The 10,106-nt window shown below is 45.7% G+C and overlaps 1 long non-coding RNA gene across 1 annotated transcript; it reads right to left on the reverse strand.

Annotated features, from left to right (window-relative positions):
* Nucleotides 1-1,162: 1,162 nt before the first annotated feature.
* LOC135896712 (uncharacterized) lies at nucleotides 1,163-6,820 on the reverse strand. The gene is made up of 3 exons (XR_010562785.1): nucleotides 6,696-6,820; nucleotides 4,133-4,199; nucleotides 1,163-1,337 (listed from the first exon to the last, which is right to left on the reverse strand). It is a non-coding gene; the product is annotated as an uncharacterized lncRNA (long non-coding RNA).
* Between the last annotated feature and the right edge of the window lie 3,286 nt (nucleotides 6,821-10,106).

Genomic DNA, 10,106 nt, shown 5'->3' on the forward strand with positions numbered 1-10,106 from the left:
ATCAACATTATTTTTTTATTTCGTAACATTTTTTTTTTGCGAACAACGGGGAACGTTTATTCGCGCCGGAAAAATGGCATTTACGGGTACGGACACATTGTCCGTAGCTGGCTTATGGTGGAAGAATGCACGGCTTCCACACGACAGAAAACACGGCGAATCCGACGACCGCCAGGAAGGAGGTCGAGAATGCACGCGTATATTTTTTGCGGTTAGGTTCTTTTCATTAGAAGAAAGTGCAGAAATGCTACTGTCTTGGTTTATATTACTTTTACTAGTTGAGGAATGGAGTGAATGGTCTGGATGTGCGACGTTCCTGTGCTTGTACATATTCAGCCATACGTTGTTAGTAGCAGCAGTAAATTGATATCTAGATGTTTCAGTTTCATTGAGAGCCGTCGTGGCGGACACGAAAGTTTCGATACGCACTTTCCGCGTGTACGTAGAGGGCGGAGAGTGGATTCGACTACCTGGTGTTGATGTAGAGGGCACATCTTATGTAGTCTGTGTTCTTTGGTTTTGTCTTTTCCTGAACGCGACAGTCCTTGTGCGAAGTGATATAATCGTTCTCAATGTCTGTCTTGAGTGTTGGAGTCATAAATGTTGACAGTGCTAAGGGACACGTCAACGACACAAATAAAAACTAAAAATGACTGCCATTATTTATCTACTCTCGAACTCCCCCCCGCCTTCCCTAGAAGTTGACAAGCGTCCCCCAATTTCAACTCCTGGGGAAACAATTCAACACAGCATCTAAACCTTCGGTCGCCAAAAACGCTCTCGCGCAACCGCACGTGCATCCCAAAGAGCTAGTTGGGCAAAGGAAGCTATTCGCTTTCATAAAGCGTACACGGCGACCGACACCACTGCGACCTCTCAAGTTGAAGGGCCCCGCTATAGTTGCTCGACATCAGCGATTGCACAGCTCTAACTTACTTTTTTCGGCCGTTGCAGTTCTGCAGTTTCGGAGAACAAGTCCCTGTGTGAACGTAACAAGGTTTCACTAATGCCAGACATTGTAGTGCCTGAATTATCATGTTGCTGTGATGCCCAGAATGCCCGTAGTGAGCTGTTGTTTACGGAACATGTGAAAAAAACTTAACCAGCCTCGAAATTTCGGTACCGGATAGTCGAGAATGAAACAAGACGACAGTGCTTTCTTTAACTCAGCAAGATTTTTTGCATTAAAAAAAATGGGAGCAAAAGTAAAAGCGACATGGCGGAGGTATGCGTCTCGCCGACCATGTCTACACCATCATCCTCAGGGCACGCTGGAGGAGTTCAATCAAAATTTGGTGCAACTGGTGTATTGCCTCCAAGATGATGATTATGCCCACCTGCAAGACAAGACACAAGGAAGGTTGTAGCAGCATTGTCAATCAATCAATCAATCAATCAATCAATCAATCAATCAATCAATCAATCAATCAATCAAACAGTCAATCAATCAATCAATCAATTTATACCCTGGGGATAGCTATGACGTATTTGTACTGGTGCCTTTAAGCATTCATGAAATGGGAAGCAGAAAAGTACGCTAAGCAAAACGATGTGCAATAAGCGTCAAAGGGACAAATATAACCGAGGAGGATGGCGGTGTGAAAGCGAATTAATCATAGAACATGGAGACGTATTCTGCGACGATCACTTCGGCGATGCTATCGCTTTTGCGTGATGTAGTCCTCAACGAGCCAAAAAATTCATCCGATATTGCTCAACCAGCCAATAAGCGCGTGCTTGGCGGCTGCACTATGGCCGAGGCAATAGTATCGCCGAAAGTGATCGCCTCAGAATACGTCCGATGATTATCTTCGCTGCTACAGACAGGGTGTCGTAACAAAACGTTTTTCGTTCTGGTTTAGGTTTAGTTCCAATGAATAAAGTTGCGCTCCGGTTCTCCTCGGGAAAGTAATAAAGAAAGAAAGTAAGACCAATAACGCTTCATAAAGGTTATGATTCGCATGCAAACATTTTCGAAGCAACGTAAAGATAAATATATGGTGTTCATTTCTCTCATTAAATGCGTTATGAATTCTGATATCATACTCAGTGTTTTGAGTCGAGTCATACTCTCAGAAACAGCACGCCATCGAGTGTAATCGCCGAAGTGCGAGACCTGTGTTCCAATAAAACAAACCTACACTAAACAATTAAACTTCGGTAACAAAGCGTTGTAACCGTAGAAAGCGAAACGATGAGCTCTTCAGCGCGCAAGCCCTGGGTTTTGCTACGATGCCGATCTCCTAGTGCTCTGAGCGTCAGGCTTAGATTAGTCGAACGCTCGACCGGCCGTCGCTCGCCCTGTCCCTGCCTCAGATACGCGGCTATGCGGAGCCCTGAGATACGCGCTATCGCTGACGTTGCCAGAAGTCGGTTGTTCTGGATTGGCAAATTTACCGTCGAACCGAAAACCGATAAAAAATATTCCGGTTTCACTCGGAATCGAAATAATAAAGGACGTTCTGGTTACATTGTCCTTCCGGTCGAAAATATCGATGTTTTTTTTTTCGGTTTTGTTTTCATTCCGCTCCGACACGATGGCCACAGAACACCGAAAATAAACTGCGGAATGTCGCAACGGTAAAGGGCGAAGAATACACATCGTTTATTTTCTTGCAGTACAAAGGCCAGTGCTACCAGGTGGCGGAGAAAACGCGCAATACCTCAAGGCCGATCTCTTAGCGTTACACGAAGCACTTGACGGCAGAAGGGCTTTGGGTAAATTTGTAGCCACCTTAAAGAGGGAAGAAATGTGCGACTGAGTACGTTTTGATTTCGAGGATGTAAGTTGAGAAGCATGCGAAAGGTCTGAACTGTGGTCACACCAACGGCAAGAACGGTGCTTGGAAATAGAAATAGAAGAGTCTCGAACGCACTCGATGCTGTGGGATGTTTACTCGGCCGATGTGCTCTGGACAACACACGCTTACTCTAGTGTAGCAGAAGAGAAGCAGTTTCATAGATATTATGAAAAGCTGCCGGGTACAATGTGTCTTCACATTTATTTATTTCATTATTTATTTATTTATTTATTTATTTATTTATTTATTTATTTATTTATTTATTTATTTTGAACACCTAGCGCCAAGAAGTTATTACACTAAAGGTGGAGGGCGGCGGGTGTGGTAGTTACAAACAGCATGAAACGTACATAAACATTGCTTCGGAACACATAACGTGTAAGACAAAAAATATTGCCAAGAGTTCTAGCTCTTTCAAAAACAGGCAGTGCCACAAAAGGAATGAATAGCTCTTCTTATTGACTCGAAGAGGGCAAAAACTACGTCATTTGACACAACACTGACGACATCAACAGGCACACAATGCAACTCTAGTATCGCTATGGGGAACAAAAAAAAAAGTCTCTTTTAAAGCAACCAGGTTAGATCTTCGTCAATCGCCGTGCTATGCCAAAAGCACGAAGGCCACGTCTTCTTGCATATCTAATGCACGAAGTGAAGCACAGCCTTTTGTCGAAATATGCACCACAGTCTTTAATTCAATCCACCAGGGGCCATGTTGGTCACCATAGAGAAATTGGAAGCGCTGCGTTTTTCGCACGTAGCTGACTACACCGTGTTTTTTGAAACGCCGGGTGGAACATTTGTGTGCTCCACCTTGACAGGGAGCAAATGTCTCTTCGGAAGCGAATGGCGTCGTGAAATATGCTGACAACCTTAATTCATGAATTATGTTGCACTGACAAATGAATTACGTGTGAATGGCAACAAAAAATTTCGTTTACAGACAACAAAAGTGATGTCACTTGCAACGCACAATTTGTAATTTAGTTCAGCGAGGCTTCATTGAATCTTTTCAATAAAAAGCTATGCAATGGTGCATGCAAACCTATTTTACTTCCCTGTCAGAGGGGCACATACGCCGGGAGACGCGTGATAGGAAGCGCTCACATAAAGCAATAGAACATCGGGCAGTGCCTGAAATCCCGGTGCCTCTCCAAATGCAAATCATTGCGGAGGTCAGCGTAGCCGACCGCTAAGAATGCGCGGCAACGACGACACAGCGATGGAAGTCCTTCGTCTACAAAGCTGACTTTCACGAGGGAGTGTAGCCTCGGTGCACGTCTAAGGCTCTTATTGTCACGCACGGGAGAAAAAAATAAAGAACTCACCAGCAGGCGTCTCAAGTCTTCGCGGCTCGGGCTGAGCTGGTCATTCTGCCGTGGGTTGCGTGGATTCCTACAAGAAGAAGCACGACATTCTACAGACACAGTAACGAGAAGTGTCAGGAAAGTCAAAGGACAAGAGCAGTTCCCTTCGCGCACTGCGGTGGACGAGGTTGTCGTAAACCAGCTACGAGGCCGGATAAGCGTGGGGCCCTTGAAACCTCCGCACAGATCACCCAATTTCTTAGCCCAGGAATCCTGCGTCCAGAGCACGGTCCCGGATCGCAGCAGTCTTTAACTACGGAATTAGGGGAGGTGGTGCAAGCGGCTACTCCGAAACCTGCTTACGTCTTTCTCTCCTCTCTTGACGAATAAACCTTGATCCTCCTCCTCCTCCCCGTGTTGTTTTCTCTTAACAGCTGAAGAGAGCCGTCTGAATGCACATGCAAGACATGTGGGTGCGTTATATCTGAGCGGCACTAAAAAACTGGGAGCATGCCAATCGGTACCTGCTGTTCACAATGGAGCTGGTCCACCTGAGTCATTCGTAAGAAATATCTTCTGCCAATCATTACATAGTATAGTGCTTCATTCTCCCTGGCTGATCGGTTAAAAGAAATTCTCCCATTCTTATTCTTCTGAAAATTTCCGTCTCATGATCCGGATCCGCGGTCACCACCTGCCCTAAGTAGATGTATTCCCTTACCACTTCCAGTGCCTCGCTACCTATCGTAAACTGCTGTTCTCTTCCGAGACTGTTAAACATTACTTTAGTTTTTTGCAGAATAATTTTTAGACCCACCCTTCTGCTTTGCTTCTCCAGGTCAGTGAGCATGCATTGCAATAGGTCCCATGAGTTACTAAGCAAGGCAATATCATCAGCGAATCGCAAGTTACTAAGGTATTCTCCATTAACTTTTATCCCCATTTCTTCCCAATCCAGGTCTCTGAATACCTCCTGTAAACACGCTGTGAATAGCATTGGAGAGATCGTATCTCCTTGTATGACGCCTTTCTTTATTGGGATTTTGTTGCCTTTTTATGGAGGACTATGGTGGCTGGGGAACCGCTATAAATATTTTTCAGTATTTTTACATGCGGCTCGTCTATACCCTGATTCCGTAATGCCTCCATGACGGCTGAGCTTTCGACTGAATCAAATGCTTTCTCATAATCAATGAAAGATATATATAGGGGTTGGTTATATTCCGCACATTTCTCTATCACCTTATTGACAGTGTGAATATGGTGTATTGTTGAGTAGTCTTTACGGAATCCTGCCTGGTCCTTTGATGGACAGAAGTCTAAGGTGTTCCTGATTCTATTGGCGACTACCTTAGTAAATACTGTGCAGGCAACGGACAGTAAACTGATCGGTCTATTATTTTTCAAGTCTTTGGCGTCCCCTTTCTTATGGATTAGGATTATGGAAATAACATAGAAACCGCGTAATCACAAAAACTGCTAACCGCGCACATCCGTCCCATGTTCGTGGGATTGTTCTGTACAGCGATAGGAGCGGTGTATAACTCCGTGTGATATGCTGTACGCGAACAGTTACTTAGTTGACAAGATTGACAAAGGTAGACTCCAGCCGTAATACCGGTGAGGCTTCCATGTCGAGCAATTTTCGTCATTGCCCCTTTGGCTGTCTGTCCAACTTCCCCGCGATGCACCAGCGCAACTCAATCGGCAACCTTTCAAAAGATCAGCCACCGTTTAACAACTTCCAGACAATAACGTCTAGAAGTGCTCCCTTGTAATTAGAAACAAGATACGGAAAACTGGCCGGCTCGAATATGTTGATGATGAATCAGCGCAACAGACGACAGACACAGATGGAGGACGAACACAAGTTGAGAGACAGCGCTTGTGTTCTTCCTTTCTTTGGCGTCTGGGTCTGTATGTTGCGCTGATACACCATGGTAACAACACACACATTCACGGCACTTTTTCTGACCAAAACGGTGTTATAACGAAGCAGAGAAGCTGTGACAAAGTACCGTACATACGTATGTGATCAGAAGAGAATACCTCCCCGACGTTACTAATTGAACGTTGCCGAACTTGTGCCGATATTAGGAATATATATATTTTTTAAATGTTCGTTGAGTTACGCTGGTGTATCGAGGTAAAGTTCAAATGCTGGACAAAGAGGCAATGTACAAAATTCCTGGGTATGCCGAAGATGCATAGAAAACGACCAAAGATGACCAAGTGCCAGACGGTGTACCAGACGGCAGAAGATGTCGATAGATTATCGGATAATAAAGGAGGCCGGTGATGACAATACGGCGTTCATAAAACAAATGGCATGTTGTTCCGCATCTGCCAATTTCTCTTGCTAGCGTTGACGCTAACATTAACAAAAGGCGACTTGCTTTAAGCGTTCATAACTCCTCCATCAACGAGCACTAAAACAAACCGCAATTTGAATGATCTGCGCGCTGGTTGGACACGGAGCGAACGCCTTTCAGAACGCTATGTTATACCGGTGTTACATGACCACTTTTGATCGCGATCGCAACGAAAAGCTATAGCAACTACCACTACAGAGAAGTGTGCTCACCTTCTCCTGTTCATTTTCTCTTCAGAAAACACGCAGACCGTAGAAACCTGTCTGTCGCAAAGTCTTCGTCTGCTCCGCGCCCGCGACGCCCGCGTAGTTCGTGGCGCCTCTGGCGGCGACTTCGGGCAGTGGCCGCCAAACGGCGCTGCCTTCCATGGGAGACGTGCTGATTGCGATTCTCCTGGTATGCGTATGCCTTTATATCCGCGCTGTACATTGTCGAGTAATGTTGGTAAATAAAAAGACTGATTGAGGAGCTTCTCATTCTATATATTTCGGTATAGAGGGATCATACACACGCGCATGTCATCCATAGGTTCATTCATCAACGCATTTAAATGTCTACTGTTTTCTTATACCGAGTTTTAATTTATTAATGAGCTCCGTACGTTGCTAATCTTACGTAAATTTTCATGCACACTTTCCTTGAGTCTACTTTTGTTGCCATTCCCGCGTGTGTGATGTTAATAGTTATTGCCAATTACATTTTTGTAAATGGCCCCAGAAGTAGCCTCTGTCCATCCTCCCAAAAAAGTTTTCACCCTTTGTGGTTCAATTCCTCCCACAGCAATAATCGCCATCTTTCTTGCCCGCGTTTGCTTTCTTTAACGCTGCTAGAGCGGTACTTACCGGCGACGAACGGCTTGCGCGTTATCATCGTGACATAGCATTCTCTACAGAAAAGTAGCGACGGTAGATATTTAAAGACAGGAAGCGCAAGGCAATGCAGATAACGATTATTGTTGCGGGAGAAGAAAACCACGAATAATGCAAACTTTTTTGAAATAGTATGGGCCAGCACAATGCGTGCGCACACTTTTTTTCATTTGATAAATTTTGCGAAATAAACATCAGTCTTCAAAAATCCACTGACACTATCACGCGAAGAAAGGAAAAAAAAACAATTACGCACGTCCCACGCGCTCTGCGAATCTATGTTGAGCGAACCGTTTTGCTAGTAGCTGGTTATGCAGCAGGATCCGGAATTCGGCAATGCGTTACCACGAGTACCAACGTCTTTTCTGCAAGGCAATCAGTTGTGCGTGTGAGGCCAGCGTGTGCGAGACGACAGCAGGACGGTGGCGACGATGGCGCGATTTCTACAACGGCTGCGAGACGCGAGTCTACGACGTTGCGTTTGTTGGGTGCAGTATACGAGTGTTTCTCTCTCGTTTATGCATTAGCGAGAGAAACGCGGCTTTTGACGTCAAGTGCGACTAAGTGTTATAAGGTAGGCACCTATACGCAAGTGCTGGGGTGTAAGTTAAAGTGACGATGCGATGCGTTCTGATGCGAAGAAACGTTGGATGCCGTGGCGGCCGCACTGCGATGGGGGCGAAATGCAAAAACGCCCGTGTACCATGCATTCGGTTAACGTTAACGAATCCCAGGTGGTCAAAATAATCCAGAGTCCCTCACTACGGCGCGCCTCATAATCAGATCGTGCTTTTTGGCAGGAAGAACCCACGGATTTAATTAAATTTGTTTATTAAACGTTGAAACGTGCAGGTGCTACAATGCCGCACAAGTTCTCCGTAGCTTTACCTGCTATACGAGGAAATGACGGTGGAATGTGGCCCAAATCCTAAGCTGGTACAGTGTCTCACAGCGCTTGCTGTCACGGGAGAAGAATGCAAGTAAATGGCGCGTGAGTCCGGTGCCAAACTTCTCCAAGGGCTCTCGGCCAGCCGCTGAATGTTTACATGAGCGCGTATGGCGCACATATCCTTTAAAGTTTATTTTTTCCTTGGTTGCATCGGTCGTAAATGGGGGTACGCATTTTATAAAGTGTAAAATCTCATGTGGCTTTTTACTGCAGCCTTTGTGCTGGAATAAATTTAGTGACTGCACGTGTCAATCACACGATGTGTGATCGTCGCGACCTCCGTTCGTCGCAATCGTTTAAATTTTATGGCCGCACTGTGATTTAAGCGCTTCACACACACAAAAAAAAGCATTCGGCGTCTTTTTAAATAAATTAAGTGATCGGGGCGAAACAAGAACACATCGCTTTAACGATTCCTTGTAACGATGTGTTGATCATTGCGCAATGTTTGCGATACCGCGAAACATGAACGAGCTCGCGTGAGATCAAATAGTAAATAAAATCCTAAGCACTCATACGACGTTGCAGGATGCAATTGATCTGAGGAATTTTATTGAACGGCATGTCGCGTTGTGGTTACGCGACCATCCTTTGTTGTTCCTGAGTTGTTCCTTCTGTGTTGAGGATATCCAACTACCGGGAAAAAAACTTTGCCTCGTAGGGTAATTTATTTATTTATCAGGCAATTATTTGGTACTTAGATTTATTCCTTGGTACTTAGAATATCAGCTGCAAAAGGGAAGCAGAAATACGGAAGTGCACGAAGCTCACGTGTAGCTTGGCGGTCGCTAGACACAGGGCGCCGTAAAACAGAGCTGCTGGCGGCTAATATAATGCACCCTTTGGCGTGGTTTTGTAGCTTGACGGATGGTAGTGGTCCATTCTCCTCGCAAATAAGGAGCACAACATAATAAGATTACCTCTAAGACTAAGGGAAATATATTCGCATCATGTTCATGCGCGTAAAAATTAAAGAAAATCAGTGTGCTAAAGTGATACCTTTGTTTTTGCTGCTCGCGCAAAAAAAAAAAAAATCGGTGCCATTCTACTCTGTGAAGTTGGATGACCAGCGAAGCTGTCCATGTAGGCCCCATAATGGCTAACTGTCCGTTGCCGTGCGCCAGACACCGTATGCACGTAAAGGGAATACGAGGCGCGACTAGTCGCTCCTCCACGATGTTGAGCCTCGGAAGTTGATGAGGCACCGGTGGCTTTACGTGCCCACGCATTATTGCAAAACGTGGCACGACACCTTTTACTAACGACTCCCGGCACGTAGAACCGAATGGCACCTCACCGCATTCCGAAGGCACACACTGGTGTTTGCAGCACTTCGCCGCATGCAGGGACGACAAACTCAGAGGCTCTTCACATCACTCTTTGTGAAGCGCAGTGAGGCCGGAAGATGGCATTACTCCGCCATCTTCTCGGGAAAGATGCTCCGCTCTTGTTCACATGCCTCGTCTTGCTCGCTCAACCACCCCGGGATGCGCGCAAGAGCGCGCGCCTTAGTGATCCGACCAACGCATTCAGACACAGTGTACGAGGACACCATCGCGATTCCGTTACCTAAGTCATTTCGTCTGAGTACTGTGCTTTATAGTGTTGAAACGAGTTCCTAATGAACTCCGCAAGGCAGACTCTGAGACCGGCTCTTGTGAAAATAAATCTGTTCATTCTCATCGCACAGCAAGAATGACCGGGCGATGACCGGCAGCACGTTTGCGTGTGTGAGCTAATCCGCGTCAGTGGAGCAGGTGACAGGGCGGTGCGGTTTACGTTGGCAAACTTAAAGGGTGCATACT

The sequence above is a fragment of the Dermacentor albipictus genome, chromosome 1 (genome assembly GCF_038994185.2).
Source record: "Dermacentor albipictus isolate Rhodes 1998 colony chromosome 1, USDA_Dalb.pri_finalv2, whole genome shotgun sequence".
NCBI classification, from domain to species: Eukaryota; Metazoa; Arthropoda; class Arachnida; order Ixodida; family Ixodidae; genus Dermacentor; species Dermacentor albipictus.